The sequence below is a fragment of the Euprymna scolopes genome, chromosome 18, assembly GCF_053919585.1.
Source record: "Euprymna scolopes isolate OS-2025 chromosome 18, ASM5391958v1, whole genome shotgun sequence".
NCBI lineage: Eukaryota > Metazoa > Mollusca > Cephalopoda > Sepiida > Sepiolidae > Euprymna > Euprymna scolopes.
The window spans coordinates 106,602,630-106,617,037 of NC_136499.1; the positions used below are offsets into that span (position 1 = coordinate 106,602,630).

Genomic DNA, 14,408 nt, shown 5'->3' on the forward strand with positions numbered 1-14,408 from the left:
CCCTCCGATGCTAAAAACTATTCTTTTATTTATTTTAACTTAATTTTCCATTAATGACACTAATGATAAAATAAATATTGATTTCCAACTACCAGTAAAACTAACATCCATACCCCTCCCTCTAAATGTGTATTAAGTTTGCGAAAATTCGCCCATGCCCGGAGTATTGTTGCCACATCTGGGCTGGTGCATCTCCCACTAACTAGTCTCTCCCTCTTAGATAAAGTCCAAAAAAGAGTTGTCAATTTAATCGGTTCCACTTTATCAACTAAGCTCCAGCCCCTGTCTCATCGCCGCAATGTTGCAATGCATCATCACTGTGTCTGTCTTACAAATATTTTAATGGATGAACTTGTTTCACTTGTACCCCCTCGACGTACATATCCCCGACAAACGCGCTTAGCAATAAAATCTCGCTCCTTCCTTCACTGTTGTTGTCCCTAAATGGCAGAAAGCTTTCTATTCTGATAATTTCTTCCCTCAGCTAGACTTTGGAATTCCCTTCCTGCTGCCTGCTTCCCTGGCTGTACTGATATGCAGAAGTTTAAATGTAACATAAACAAATATCTTAATCTTTTCTAGACATGACCCCCAAATAGTAGCCCCTTACGTCCAAGTGGCGCTATGCTTGTAACGAGTAAAAAAAATAAAATAGCCACAAGCTGAAACAAAAAAACTTTAAATTTCTAAATATTTAGTTATAAAGAATCGGAATCGGGAATTTAGAACAGAAGCAGTAATTTTATCGGAATCAGCGAGAAAAATATTGGAATAGTCCTATCACTAATTTAAACTGTCTTAAGTTTTGTGAGAAGGTTTCGGTGAACGCTTGTGTGCTTGTGCTTGGTAAAACTTCAACCTAACAGCTGCAGAGGAGGGGGGGTAGAATATTTGAGAATATAGGAAGGTGCGAACGATTTCAGAATATATAATGGGATATTAATGTATAGACGAAATGCTCTTTTATAATTTCATAAGCAACAACAAAAAAAAAATTTTTTTAATTAAAAATAAAAAAAAAGTCCTTGGAAATTCATTCGTTCTCCTCACGACCTCGGTTTTTAGTGAGTGGGGAGGTATCTTATCTCGTCCTGAATTGGGACAAAAATATCTTAAATTAAAATCTCAACGTTCTAGAATGATGCCGTCGTATCTGATCGAACAGATACTACGCTTTTCTCCAAAACTGTTTAGTTATTTATTTACTCATTTTTTTTTTTTATCGTATATATTTTTAAATAGCTATGTTTATTTAAATAATTATGTTTTTGTAAACTTAAGATTTTGAAACACACGTATACGAAAGTTGCAGAGAATTTGGTGATTTTCACGATTGATTGTCACCTAGGATTAGTATTACCCCCGCCCCGCCCCCACTTTTTTTTTTTTAAATATATTTTGATTTTGTGATACCCCCCCCTCACACACACACACACACCTCTTCTCATACATACATGTGTGTGAGGGTTAGCGTTAGCGATTATTTTTTTCGTCTCTGCTAACCATAACCTAGTTTCTACAATTTTTTTCTTCACTGATTTTTCCTACATTAGCACCTTGTTTAAGAAAAAAAAAAAAAAGTAATAATACGAATAGAGGGAGGGTGAGGGGATTGTCTTGTCATTTTCTGTCTGCTTCTGCCAGCCTCGTTCTGCTGCTCTAATCTGAAGGTTTTGATGCCATAACCAAACACTGATTCATCTCGCGTTGTCGGCACCAGCAGAAGCGGCCGCCGCTGTCGCCACCCGCCACCCATTATCATTGATAAGAATGGTGGAGAGAACGGCAGTAACTGCGCGCATGCGCGTGTGATAACTTAAATGAGTGAAAGCAGAAAGGCTGATTCTCTCTCTCTCTCTCTCTCTCTCTCTCTCTCTCTCTCTCTCTCTCTCTCTCTCTCTCTCTTTCTTCTCCTTTCTTTCCTGTTACCAGTACATGTAATATTACCCACCCCTTTCTCTAGATCGGTTTATATGCGAATCCCCCGGAAATATTAACTCTAAATTCTCTACTTGTTTTCTTGAGTGTCTTGCGATATATTAAAGTGGTCTTAGATATCGAGTACTACGAGTGCGGCGAGAATTCTTTTAACCGAAATTGTTCTTTTCTAGGACAGTGTCTCCCTCGAGATTTACTGGTTCGGTTATCTTTTGTTTGGGATCACAAATAAACAACGATATTGGACTTGGCTAGAAATTGCACTTTAAAACTTTGTAAAGAGTCACAATTAGAATCACCCGAATTTTCTATGGCCAAGAATAAATATATAACGCCTATTCCGTTTTTTTTTTTTTTTTTGAAGGCTTGTACGAGTGCCCATCCGACGATTATCATAGATTACAGGCTTAAGTATTATATTAATAGAAGAAAAATTTAACGAATTTTAAGAAGGGGGTTCACTTTCACGTTATACCGTTCTAATCACGTGACACGTCGGTAAAGGAATGGACAGTAAATCAGGTAACAATGAAGCAGAACGTTATAACGAGAAAATGAACCCCTTTCTCAAGTCATTAAATTTATTTTCTTCAAAAATTTTTTTGTCTGTAATCTACGATAATCGTCGGAAAATTAAAAAGAAAAAAAAGTGTAAAACACGCATTTTTAGGGGGTGGGCAGTCTCGTGCAGGTCCACTTCGTTTATATATATATATATATATATATATATATATATATATATATATATATATATATATATATATATATATATATATATATCGTGTTTCCCCTCGCTTATACGTAACACCAAAAGATAAACATTGAATTATTTTTATTTAGTATTAATCGAATACATTGCTTTGATATTAAAATAAATAAAATGAATTGTAAAAAAAAAAAAAAAAATTTAAACAGTTTCAGAATGTTAAAAGTATACGAGTAGGTAGAGAATTAATTGTAATGCGTTTGGTGAAAATTATTTGTATTGTTTTTGTTTTATTTTTTATTTTTTCTTCCATTTCTCAGCTGTTACATATTGCAACTTAATTCGTTTTCCATTTCGAAAAATGAAAATGGTGCCGTAAATGTGTCTTCTAAGGGGATCACGATTTTTAACTGGCATCTCTCCATATAAAATGCGGGTGGTGTTAGAAAGAGGGGGGAAAAAAAACTTCCTGAAGCTGGAGTCCATTAAATGAGCCCCAAATAATTATTGGGTCATAATGTTTTTACCCTTCCTCTTGCTTTCTTTCCGGGAGTAGGTGGGGGATAATAATGCTAAATACCAAGACTTGGAACCCAGGAACCGTAAACCGGAAAATTTAGCGACGTACAGAATCTCCTTCTTCCTTTATATTTAAAAGAAAAAAAAAGGGGGGGGGCATCACTTAACTTTTTAGCTTCAGATCTTTTTTTATGTATGGGCAAAAATTGGCAAAAAAAAAAAAAAAAATTAAGCTTCTTTAAGAGGCTTATGATTTTTTATTATTTATATGGTACTTGTTTAGTGTAGTCAAGACATTAAAAAATGAAAATATTGAAGAAAAAAAATGTATGTACCTGTTATGAAATAGTTTTCGTATAAAGAAAAAAAAATCACTTAATTTGATTTTTTTTACAGAAGAAAATCAAATGTTAATAAGATGTCGCAGCCATCTTGTTTATTTCGCGGGTGAGAGGGGTCGCCAGGGGGAGATAACTCCAATCACTGCTTTGGTTTGTCAATTTGACGAGCTTTTGAAACCTTGGGCGGGAAAAATACCTAGATAAATATTTTAGTCTTTTTTTTTTTTTTTTTTTTTTTTTTTTTTCGATCCCTTTTTCATTTTGTCGTTTGTTAATCCTTTTTTTTTTTTTTATGTACTCGTTCGCAAAATAAGCAAGATGGTCATGACAGGATCGATCCCGTTAAAATTTGATTTTCCTCTGGAAAAAAAAAACTACTTGATTAAAATGATTGCTTTTGTATGAAAACTTTCTTCCATAACGAGCACAATATAATTTTTTCATTTTTTACGTCTTGATTAAACTAAACAAGTACCTTCCCCCCCCCCTTTTTTTTAGTATAACTTTAGTAAAAGTATTTTATCATAAAATACATTTTTGCTAAGATTAAACAAGACAGGAAGAAAAGGAAAATTCTTTGCAGACAGAGATTAAAAAATAATAATGATGGGTCCATTATATTCTGTGATCGTTAATTAATAAATACGGAAAATTTCATTAAAATTGGTTGATTTCCTTAATTTTGAATTTTTAAGTAAAGGGAGGGACCAAAATATTTATTTTGGGGATCGGCCATTCATTTTGTACGTACTTTTTAAAATTGAAAAATTATAAAAAGTTAGGGTTTTTATTTATTTATTTGACGCTTGTCCAGAATCCCTCACGCTGAAAAAAAAAAAAAAATCTGTATGGTGGCTGAGAAAAGTCGTACAATAAAAAAAATCATGTAAATTGGTCGTAGTTGTATTTTTATAAAGAAAATAAGCGAATTAAAGTTTTTCTAATGACCTATCCTCGTGTTAAGAATGGCTCTTTTTAAAAAAGTCAAGTTGAAATTATTTGTAGTTATTTCCCTTATCTCTTTAGTAAGTTTTCAAGATGGCGTTGCAAGATTGTCACTCATTCTTTAGCCATAAAATTTAATTTTCTTTTTCAAAAATACTTGATCAATTTATGTGATTTTTAGTGTATATTTTCTTTCTCCCATGGTTATCTACTTCATACAGTTTTTTTACTTTAGTTTTTTCAATGAGGTGGAAATTTTGGACAAGTGACATTTATTCTTGCGTGTGCAAAATCGGCAAAATAAAAATGAAATAATGATTTTCTATTCTTTAGCAATTGTCAACTTTTCAATTCAATTACATGTCTTAACGAACCATATATATATATAAATTATAATTATTGAATACCTACAGACACTTGTGTTTCATCCTTTCGGGAATCATCAGTGCAGAGAGTCATGATTAATACTGGTCGATAGATGCAAACTAAGCAACAGAAGCCATCTCTGGCTTCATTAGCAAGAGCCTAATCTATTCGGCCACCGATAACCGTGAGAAATACTGTTGAAATTTAAACATTTATTTTTAAATGTTTTTTTTAACGTCTGTCAGTGATCTAATCATTATATAATGATCTGCGCATATGAGCTAAATTGACCTTTATTTCAACAATATATATATAGGCACGCACACACACACACACACACACACAGGGTGTCCAAAAAGGTCACTGCTGGAGCAACTCAACTATGGCCGATACAAGTAAACATGACGGAGGAAGAAAGGAAAATTCTTTGCAGATATGGTAGCCAGAAGAGTTATTACTATGAATGCTTTACAGGGAGAAACCAGAGAGTGGAGCTCAGCAGAACACCTACCAGAAAAATAGCGATGGAGTAGAGATTAGTAACGGTTCTTTAGTGAAAGAAGATCTGTAGGAAAGGCAAGCGATCTTCCGGGAGATTTCCAAGTCGATTTTTGAATTCTGTCAAGGCAAGAGTGTTCCGATTGACACTTCCCAAGGTGTGCTAACAGTATGCCAACTTAGGACATATCTGTATAAGACATTAGATAGAGGATTGCATCAGGAATGAGATATATTTTAGAGCCATAGAATTATTCTACCACGTTTGAGTCAAGCCAAGCTATGGCAATGTCGAATAGCTCTGACTTTTTCTTGTGGGAATATCTTAAAGAAAGAGTCTTATGTTAACAAACTCCAAACCCTGCAAGAATTGAAGGAAAACATTTGGAACGAAATAAGGGAGTTAAATCGCAATCCAGAGATTGTGCAATCTGTCATGAATAATGTTTTGGAAAAGCACAAATACACGAAGCTGAAAATGGTGCAACATTTAAGACATTATTTTTAATAAAGATTGTTGAATTTTTTTTTTTTTTTTTTTTTTAATTTCCAAATGTCTTAGATTGTGTTAAAACTACATAAAAATATCAAGAATCTAAGTTCAAAAAGTCACTGAAGGGTTTTGAACTTAGATTCATTCTGAGCAAGTACAGCGTCCATGACCATCGCAGCCAACTTTCGCAGATCCTAAGCTAGGTCGCATGAGATAGCTAATCCCAATTCCATAGCTGAAGTCCAAGTACTTGTGGCCTTGATAGTGTTGCTATGTTACTTTTGATTGTTGCTACCCAGGGTTTCAACTGACCATTAAAAACAAGTTTGCACCAACTGTTAGAGAAACGAAAGAGCAAAGACCTTGTGTATTATCTCCTGGGTGCAGAGCTGCATGTCTGAACCATTTTACATGGCATTGGGGAAGGATAGACAACAAGGGTTGGAGAGCCAGTCATCGGTGGAGAGCTTGAGTTGATTCTTGATCCACGTGGTGGAAGTGCAGAATGCGCAGCGAAGACGGTCATTGTCAGATTTCAAGCCAATGCAGAATGACCACATTTCTTGACCATGGAGAGGGATTGTCTGCACCATACACTGATACTCCCCTTTGGTGGCTGTTGAGACTTCTCGTCGACACCAGTGACTGCATGAGGTGAACGAATGTGGGCTGAGGTGGTGTTTGAGCTCGACTACTCTCTCTTTATGTTATGGTAGTTGAACCAAGGTAAATTATTGCACGTCTTTCAGGTTGACCCTATAAGCTCTATGACCCATTTCTTGCTTCCTTTGTTTCAGTTCGTTTGACTCGTTGATCTCGTGGTCTTTATCAATTCAAAGCTGTTTTAATACTTCGTCGTAATATTGCTTCTTATTCCTGTAGCTTCTTTTCAAGAACTGCAAGATTGTGGAACTCTCTTCCTGCTCACTGTTTTCCTACACCTACCTACAACTTTGGTCTTTTCAAGACTAAGATCAATAGACATTTCCTGTCTTTTTCAATAATCTTTCATTCTCGTTAGTTCTTTACATTAAGTGGCTTCATAGAGTGTCTAAAAGTGATTTCTATTAAAAATTAAAAAAAAAAAAAAAAAGCGGCTTCCAGGTATCTGAACGAAAACCAAAAAGAATTTTCATGAACATCCCACCCTCCCAAAAAGCTTTTAATCTATAGAACACATTACCATGAAGCTGATTCTTCTGCAGACTATAACATGGTCGTCTTATGCCTAATTTGTAAATAAATTATATCTTACTAGCAGGAGGGGGCGTCCGGGTGTCATCAGCTAAAAACGAAACCGAAAGCAAAACTGTATCATTCAAAGCTGGTGACGTTACCACTGTACCAACGTGACACGCATATGAACTGATTAAAGATTAAAAATAAAGTAAGGTGAATATACAAAATGTATGACATTTTTTTTTTTTTTTTTTTCAATTTTGATCCCTTTTTGACCCCTTAAAAACTATTTGAATTCGCTAAAAACTCATAGAAGAACGGTCTATAAAAAATATAATCATTCGAGACCCCTAGCACCGCTCTGCGACTTTTAGTTTCGAAAGAGATAGTTTGAAAATATGGAAACAGACAGACAGTCTTTTATATATTAGATTTGCGAATAAAGCATTTAAAAGGTGGTATAGAAGAAATGGTTGTAGACTTTTATTCTCAAGCTGCCGTTGATAAGCGATTACTCATCGCAAATGAAAAATAAGAAAGTTATTGAAAAAATATTTTTGTCCCAAAGAAGAGTAGCCGTTGGGAAACACCGGAAACAGGTGTATCGAACTCTACACTTATTTTGGGTTAGGATCAAAGTGTAATAACTGTCCAAACTCAGGATGCCATTTTTTTTTCAAGCTTGGTTACTTTTAAAATCACGACTATAATAATATATACGAAATCTGGCAAAGCCGGGTGTCTCCAAGGGAAGAAATACTATCTCTCTCATTTGTGTGTGTGTGTGTGTGTGTGTGTGTGTGTGTGTAAAAAAAATTTTTTTTTTTTTTTTTAAATGCTGAACGAACTATACAGGCATTTTTGGGGTTTGTATTACTATACACATAGATTCGAAAAAGTTGTCAAAAAAACATATATAAGAAATAAATGTTATCAAAGGCAAGATAAGTTACTTTTCTACCTAACTGGATACTTTTTTAGTGTTTTTAACGTAACATGTTTATTCAGCTTGAAAAACATAGTGTTCACCGATGTATTGGAAAATTTAAAATGGCGCCCGACTCTCTTTGACACGGTAAGTTTGGGAAAATGAGTTAAAAATTAAAGAAAAAAAACTATACAAAATACTGTTAGAAACTCGCTCAATGTTACCGTGACTACCGTGACATAGACTGACATATATTCGGTCGGTTTCTAACAGTATTTTTTTTTTTTTTTTTTTTTTTAAACTAATTTTTCCAAACTTACCATGTTCAACAGTCCAGCTCCATATTAAATTTTCGAATACATTGGTAAACACTTTTTTTTTGGGGGGGGGGGTTGAATAAACATGCTATTTTAAATAAAAACACTAAAAAAAAAAAAAAGGATCCAGTTAGGTAGAAAAGTAACTTATCTTTTCTTTTTATAACATTTGTTATATTTTTTTTGGGGGGGGGGGGGTGACAACTTTTTTCGAATCTGTGTAGTAATACAACCCCGTTTGTTTTCTTCTTCAATCTATAATGCCTATTTTGAAAGATCTCAATTTTTCTCACATTTAAAACTTGACCTTGTGGCTAACGTTTCCCTTGTGGGGAAGGGCAAGTAAAACGAGTCACTCCTTTGAAATGAAAGCTTAACCCCCTAATACGGTTACCTCCTATCCTTCGTTGTGTGACCTTGCTAAATATTTTTTGCTATCTATAAAAGAAAAGAATTTCTTTAAATACACAATATGCGATTAAATAATTTATTATAAAAGCTTTTATATATATATATATATATATATATATATATATATATATATATATATATATATATATATATATATATATATCCTAATTCCTTTCTTTCATCACTGTTGCATTTCTTTTATTGTACATTTTTTTCGTGCTTTATCCTTCAGGGCAATTTTTTTTTTTTTTAATTTACGACTGGTATATCTTCTAATTAGAGAAAGCCGACGACCGTAGAAAGAGTTACGTAAATGTCGTCTTTTGCTCATCCCTGAATTGTCTTTTTGAATCAGGCATTCAAAAGCTGAAAACAAAAAACGCGCCGGCCTCTCGGCGGCGTTTTTTTTAATCTCAACTCTTTCTTCATTTATTTTATTTTTAACTACGTATTTTACTCGCGTATTAACTATACATACCTGATGTCGGCTGGATGCTTTCTTTTTTTTCTTTCTTTTTCTTTCTTTTTCTTTCTTTTTTTTTCTTTCTTTTTCTTTCTTTTTCTTTCTTTTTCTTTCTTTTTTTTTCTTTTTTTTCTTTTTTTTTCTTTTTTTTTCTTTTTTTTTCTTTTTTTTTCTTTTTTTTTTCTTTTTTTTTCTTTTTCTTTTCTTTTTCTTTTCTTTTTCTTTTCTTTTTTCTTTTTCTTTTGTTCGCCCCCCCCCCGCTTTTTATTTAACTAGTAGGGCTACTCGTCGTTGCTCACGACAAAAGTAACTTTTAAAAACTTCTATCTCACTACCCTCTCTCTATATATTTCTCTTCTTCGTCTCTCCAATGCTCTCTTTTTCTTCCACTCCACCTATTTATTTTTGGACATACACACACATATATATATATATATATCTCCTTCATATAAATTCCCCGAGGATGAGTTGGCATTTTTTTTTTTTTTTTCAAACTCTATTCATAAAATGACTGAAAAACTGACCTCTACCTCTTGACGAAGCCTGACCCAATTGATCAATCAAAGAATAAATGTGTGTGTGTGTGTGTGCGTGTGTATATATATATATATATATATATATATATATATTAGCAAAAGTACCCATCGTTGACTGGGTTCAAAAACAGCCTACAGAAAATGGACTCTGATTTATTAAAAGTATGATAGGTTATGAAAAGGAAGGGTTGTAAAGAGATAACTTCGAATTTGGAGGTATCAAAACCAAAGCAAAATATGATGAAAGTAAAAATAAAATAGATAAACCCCATAATTTATTATACCATACCTGTTCACACTGAAACACTTATCACAATATTCTGTGGATCTATATTAAAAAACCTTGTTTAACTTTGTGATATATTTCCATTCTATGGAGGTCAGGCACGAACGAACACCCCATAATTTTATTATACCATATTTCTTCAAGCTGAAACATAATTATCAAAGTATACTTACGCAGATAGATATGAAAAGTCTTTATTAAAGTTTGTGCCTATTTCCATTCTATGGAGGCCAGGCACGAACGCAGACCCCACAATTTTATTATACCATCCCTATTTAAGTTAAAACATACTTATCAAAGTATTATGTACATCTATATCAAAAACACTTGTAAACAAACGTTTTTGTTTTTTTTTTTAATTTTTTTATTTCCATACTTTGTGGATCAGGCGCGTACGCAGACCCCACAATTTTAATGAATCATCATTATGCCAGATCAAACATACCCATTCCTGTGTCTCGATACATCTTCTATCATTATATGTGCTCAGTTTTCTATAATAGTCAACCATATTCGTTACCATACACACAGACGTTCAGCTTTATATTATATATATTTGGGGGTGGGGGCGGGCGAACTTTAAATTCACAACTATTTTCTTTAATTGGTACTAGTGCACTTATTGATCCGTGCTGAAATAATAACGTTATTATTTAAAAAGCCGTTCTTAACATGGGGAGGGGTGGGTGTTTTGTAACTATTCTATACTTTAACCTTACAATTGAATAAAAAAAAAAAAAAAAAAAAACTTAAATACGATTTAAAAAATAGCGCGGATCACTAAGTGCACTAGCACCCTTTAATTACAGATTTGGCAATTATGATATTTTTAGTTTAGCTTGGTTTCGCAATTCATCATGAAGGAAATGACACACGAGCAGTGTTTGCAAACGATACGATTAATTTACTAACATTTGATTAACGAATAATTTCACGAAATGGATCTGTAAATTGGCTACCTCGTTCGTACGATTTAACTCCATTGGATTGTTTTATTTGGGATATGTAAAGTCTCACGTCTACACTGATAAACCAGACAAAATAAACTACTTGGAAGACAATATCTGACGCAGCCTACTTTGATGCGTAGAGGTTTTGAATGTTAACCTCTAGATTACGTTATATACACGCGAAATTGTAGAAAAAATTATAAATGCCAAAAATTTATCTTTGGAAATAACCACATTTGTAGAATGAGTTTATTTTAATTTAATTTAAAGTTGGCCACCTCAAAAAAAAAAAAAAAAAAAAAAAAAAAAAAACGGTGGGAGAGAGTTAAAGGAAGCGAATAGGATCAATTCATTAAGAGGAGACTTATCGGTATAATGCAAATTATATAGAAATCAATAACAAATGACTATATAAAACTATATGCTTTTATATATATATATATATATATATATATATTCAATTAGGGGTGTAAGATAGGTGAGAACTTATACCATGGTATTTCGAAGCCTAATGCTTCTCATCAGAAGAGAAGATGCTAGGTAACATAATAGGGATGCGACGTCTATCGATAGTTACATTACGAGCAAAATAAAATATTGATGCTGTTTGAGGGAGTTCTCATCTACCCTACAACCCTAATTGATGTATACCCTTATTGAATAAATCTATATATTCGTATATAGTTTATATCGTTATTTTTTCTTATATATAACAAACTGTTTATATGTAACTAGCATTTCAGCCCGGCGTTGCCCGGAGATGTATATTGAGCAAAAAAAAAAAAAAAAAAAATGGTCAATTTTTTTTAAACTTTGACCTCTATTATGATCCCTTAACATTTATTGTTTTGGGCTCAAATCAAGTTATCAAGTTAGATCCATGTCCAAGGAACCTATATCTAAAATTTCAAGTGTTTAGACCCAAAATTGTCGGAGGAGCTTGGTAGAGTTCTCAAAGGTCAAATCGTTGAACTTTGACCCCTTAACAGCCAAATTTTTGGCTGAAAATGGATTACAAAGATTTTCCCAAATCTCGGTACCCGTTATATCAAATCTCGAGTCTTTAGACTTAAAATTGACAGAGTTATTGCGTAGGGAAATGTACACACACACACGTTCACTTTTATAGATATATAGATTAGCTACTTGGGGTAATGATTACATATGAATGAACAATATAAAGTTCTCATTTCGATAGCTCAATAGTGTAATACTAGAAATATACCACGTTAATAGGATAGATACACAAGTATTCATTTTCGGAAAAGTTTTCCTTTATTAGCCACAACATTGGGGCCTGAAACAATTGTATGCAGTGTTGGAATATAAGGACGTACTTAGTCATCCAAGTCTTAGTCGTATACGGCAAAATCATGTTGACACAGGTTCTCCCCAGATCACCGGAGTTAAGCAACGTAGAACATTACCACTACCATATGGGTGACCATTTGGGAAGACGAGGCGCTGTATGTATACCGCGAAGTAAAATACCAGGTTGAGAAACTAGCGCGGTCTATCCTTCTCTCGAGGGTAGATTGGACTCTTAAGCTGTGGTAGTGATGACGTCACGATAAAAAAATACCCTTGATAGCCCTGGCGAAACATCAAGTATTTAGCTACCGACAAGATTTGAATTACACACGTTAAAAAACGACCCTGGTGTCTAACTCTGTCCCGTGGGGAGGCATAGTAAATAGGTACACTACAAACTCGTGTAGTGAGTTCAATCTCGACTGCGCCCGCGCTGGATTGAATTGGATAGTCATCCACTTATAACTAGCATAAGCTTGGGTTTCATCAGCGCGTTAGAAATCTATACTCCTGTAAATGTTTTATTTATTCATTTATTTATTTTTTTTTTGTGTGTATCGATATTTATATTAAAAACACTTTTTTTTTTCTATTTATTAAAAAGAAAAATACAACTTTCTTATATATGGGTCGTGGAATTGCATTCACTAGCAAAAGATCTAGCTAATTTGCATATTCTTTTAAACATTCATTTAAGTTTTTTTCGGTTTTTTATGGGATGATCATCTTTAGTAAACTATTACGTGTAATTCTATTCTACATGATTTATACTTGCATAATATTTGCGTAAAAAGGTTATAATAAAAACCCTCTTTCTATATTATGTATGCGTATATGTTTTAAAAAAAATTGCCTACCAAACTCCTGTCAGTTTTTGGTCTACAAACATGAAACTTCATGTATAGGGTTTTCAAACCCACGTAAAACTTAATATTTAGGTTGGAGCCAGGGAAAATCTGTGCAAAAGTGAAAATGGGGGGGGAGGGGATAATTTGCCAGGTGATGGTCGAACGACGCCATTTGAATATGCATGCGTAACGTAATAGCTATTGGTTCATGTTTTAATTTTTAGCCTTGCAGCAAACATGTCTTCATGGCGCAGGCAATAACGTCAAAGGAAAAAGTAAATCGTAAGCTAAACGTTTTGGTTTCGATTCCCACACTAGTGTTAACTTTTAAATCATATATTTGGTCTAATATAATAAATATGAAATATTTAAGAGTATTTTACGACCGAGCAATGTCGTCGGCCTGCTAGTAACTAATATTCCAAAAGTTTTTCAACTCACGAATAGGATCTTTCCAGTTAATACAGTTGACATTCATTTTGTTTAATATATATATATATATATATATATATATATATATATATATATATATATATATATATATATAGTGTGTGTGTGTGTTTAAAGCGGGCTTATCTGCATTTTTAGATAGGATACACTTGTCTTGCAATGTAGTAATCAGTTGAAATTCGTAGTGCGTTTTTGGTGGTCAGTTTTTCGTTTCATTTATAACGTGTCTTAAGAAAATATATATATATATATATATATATATATATATATATATGCCAACTTTATGATTGTTTTCTTTCGTAGTGTTTTTTTTGTTTTTTGTTTTTTTTTAGCTGGACATGCACACACAATTGCATTTTAAGGGGTGGATTTCTTACACATAGGATTTTGACAATAAAATTTAATTATGGTATTTTTAGTCATTTAATATTTAATTGAACCTTAAGGATTAAAAAAAAAAAAGTCTGATCCTTTGAGGGAGCAGGATCTTCTTTACATTATAAACGAACCCCGTGTTTTAGTTTTCCACTCATGCGAACTAGGAATTCTAAATAACTGTTTGGATATGAACCTTCCGGCTAGGATCCTAGTGCAGTTGCAGTAGCTGTTCAGGCTGTTTACTATCATCCCAAACATTACCTCCTCTTTTCTGATGAGGAAGGGCACCTATCACCTGAGGTGTTGATAGGAGTAAAAACCCGGCTTTGTTTTTCTGAGGAAGGCTGTAAAATTGACCAGAACTGGTACATTCTTAAGGTGCGTCAATTTCTATTTGAACGTGACGGGGCGGAAATGTTATTTCAAACTTAGCGTATTTGTGGCTCGGTCGGTCACGCTTATGTCACTCTTAAACGTGACAGACAGCAACCGACAGGCAATCTTGAGTCAACCTCTCCCCGTCGTCTACTCTCATCTTCTGCCCC

The 14,408-nt window shown here is 33.6% G+C and overlaps 1 protein-coding gene across 4 annotated transcripts in view; it reads left to right on the top strand.

The window, feature by feature from the left end:
• LOC145297740 (transcriptional coactivator YAP1-like) overlaps window positions 1-14,408 on the top strand; it is a 170,314-nt gene that overhangs the window by 99,843 nt on the left and 56,063 nt on the right. The window lies entirely within an intron of this gene.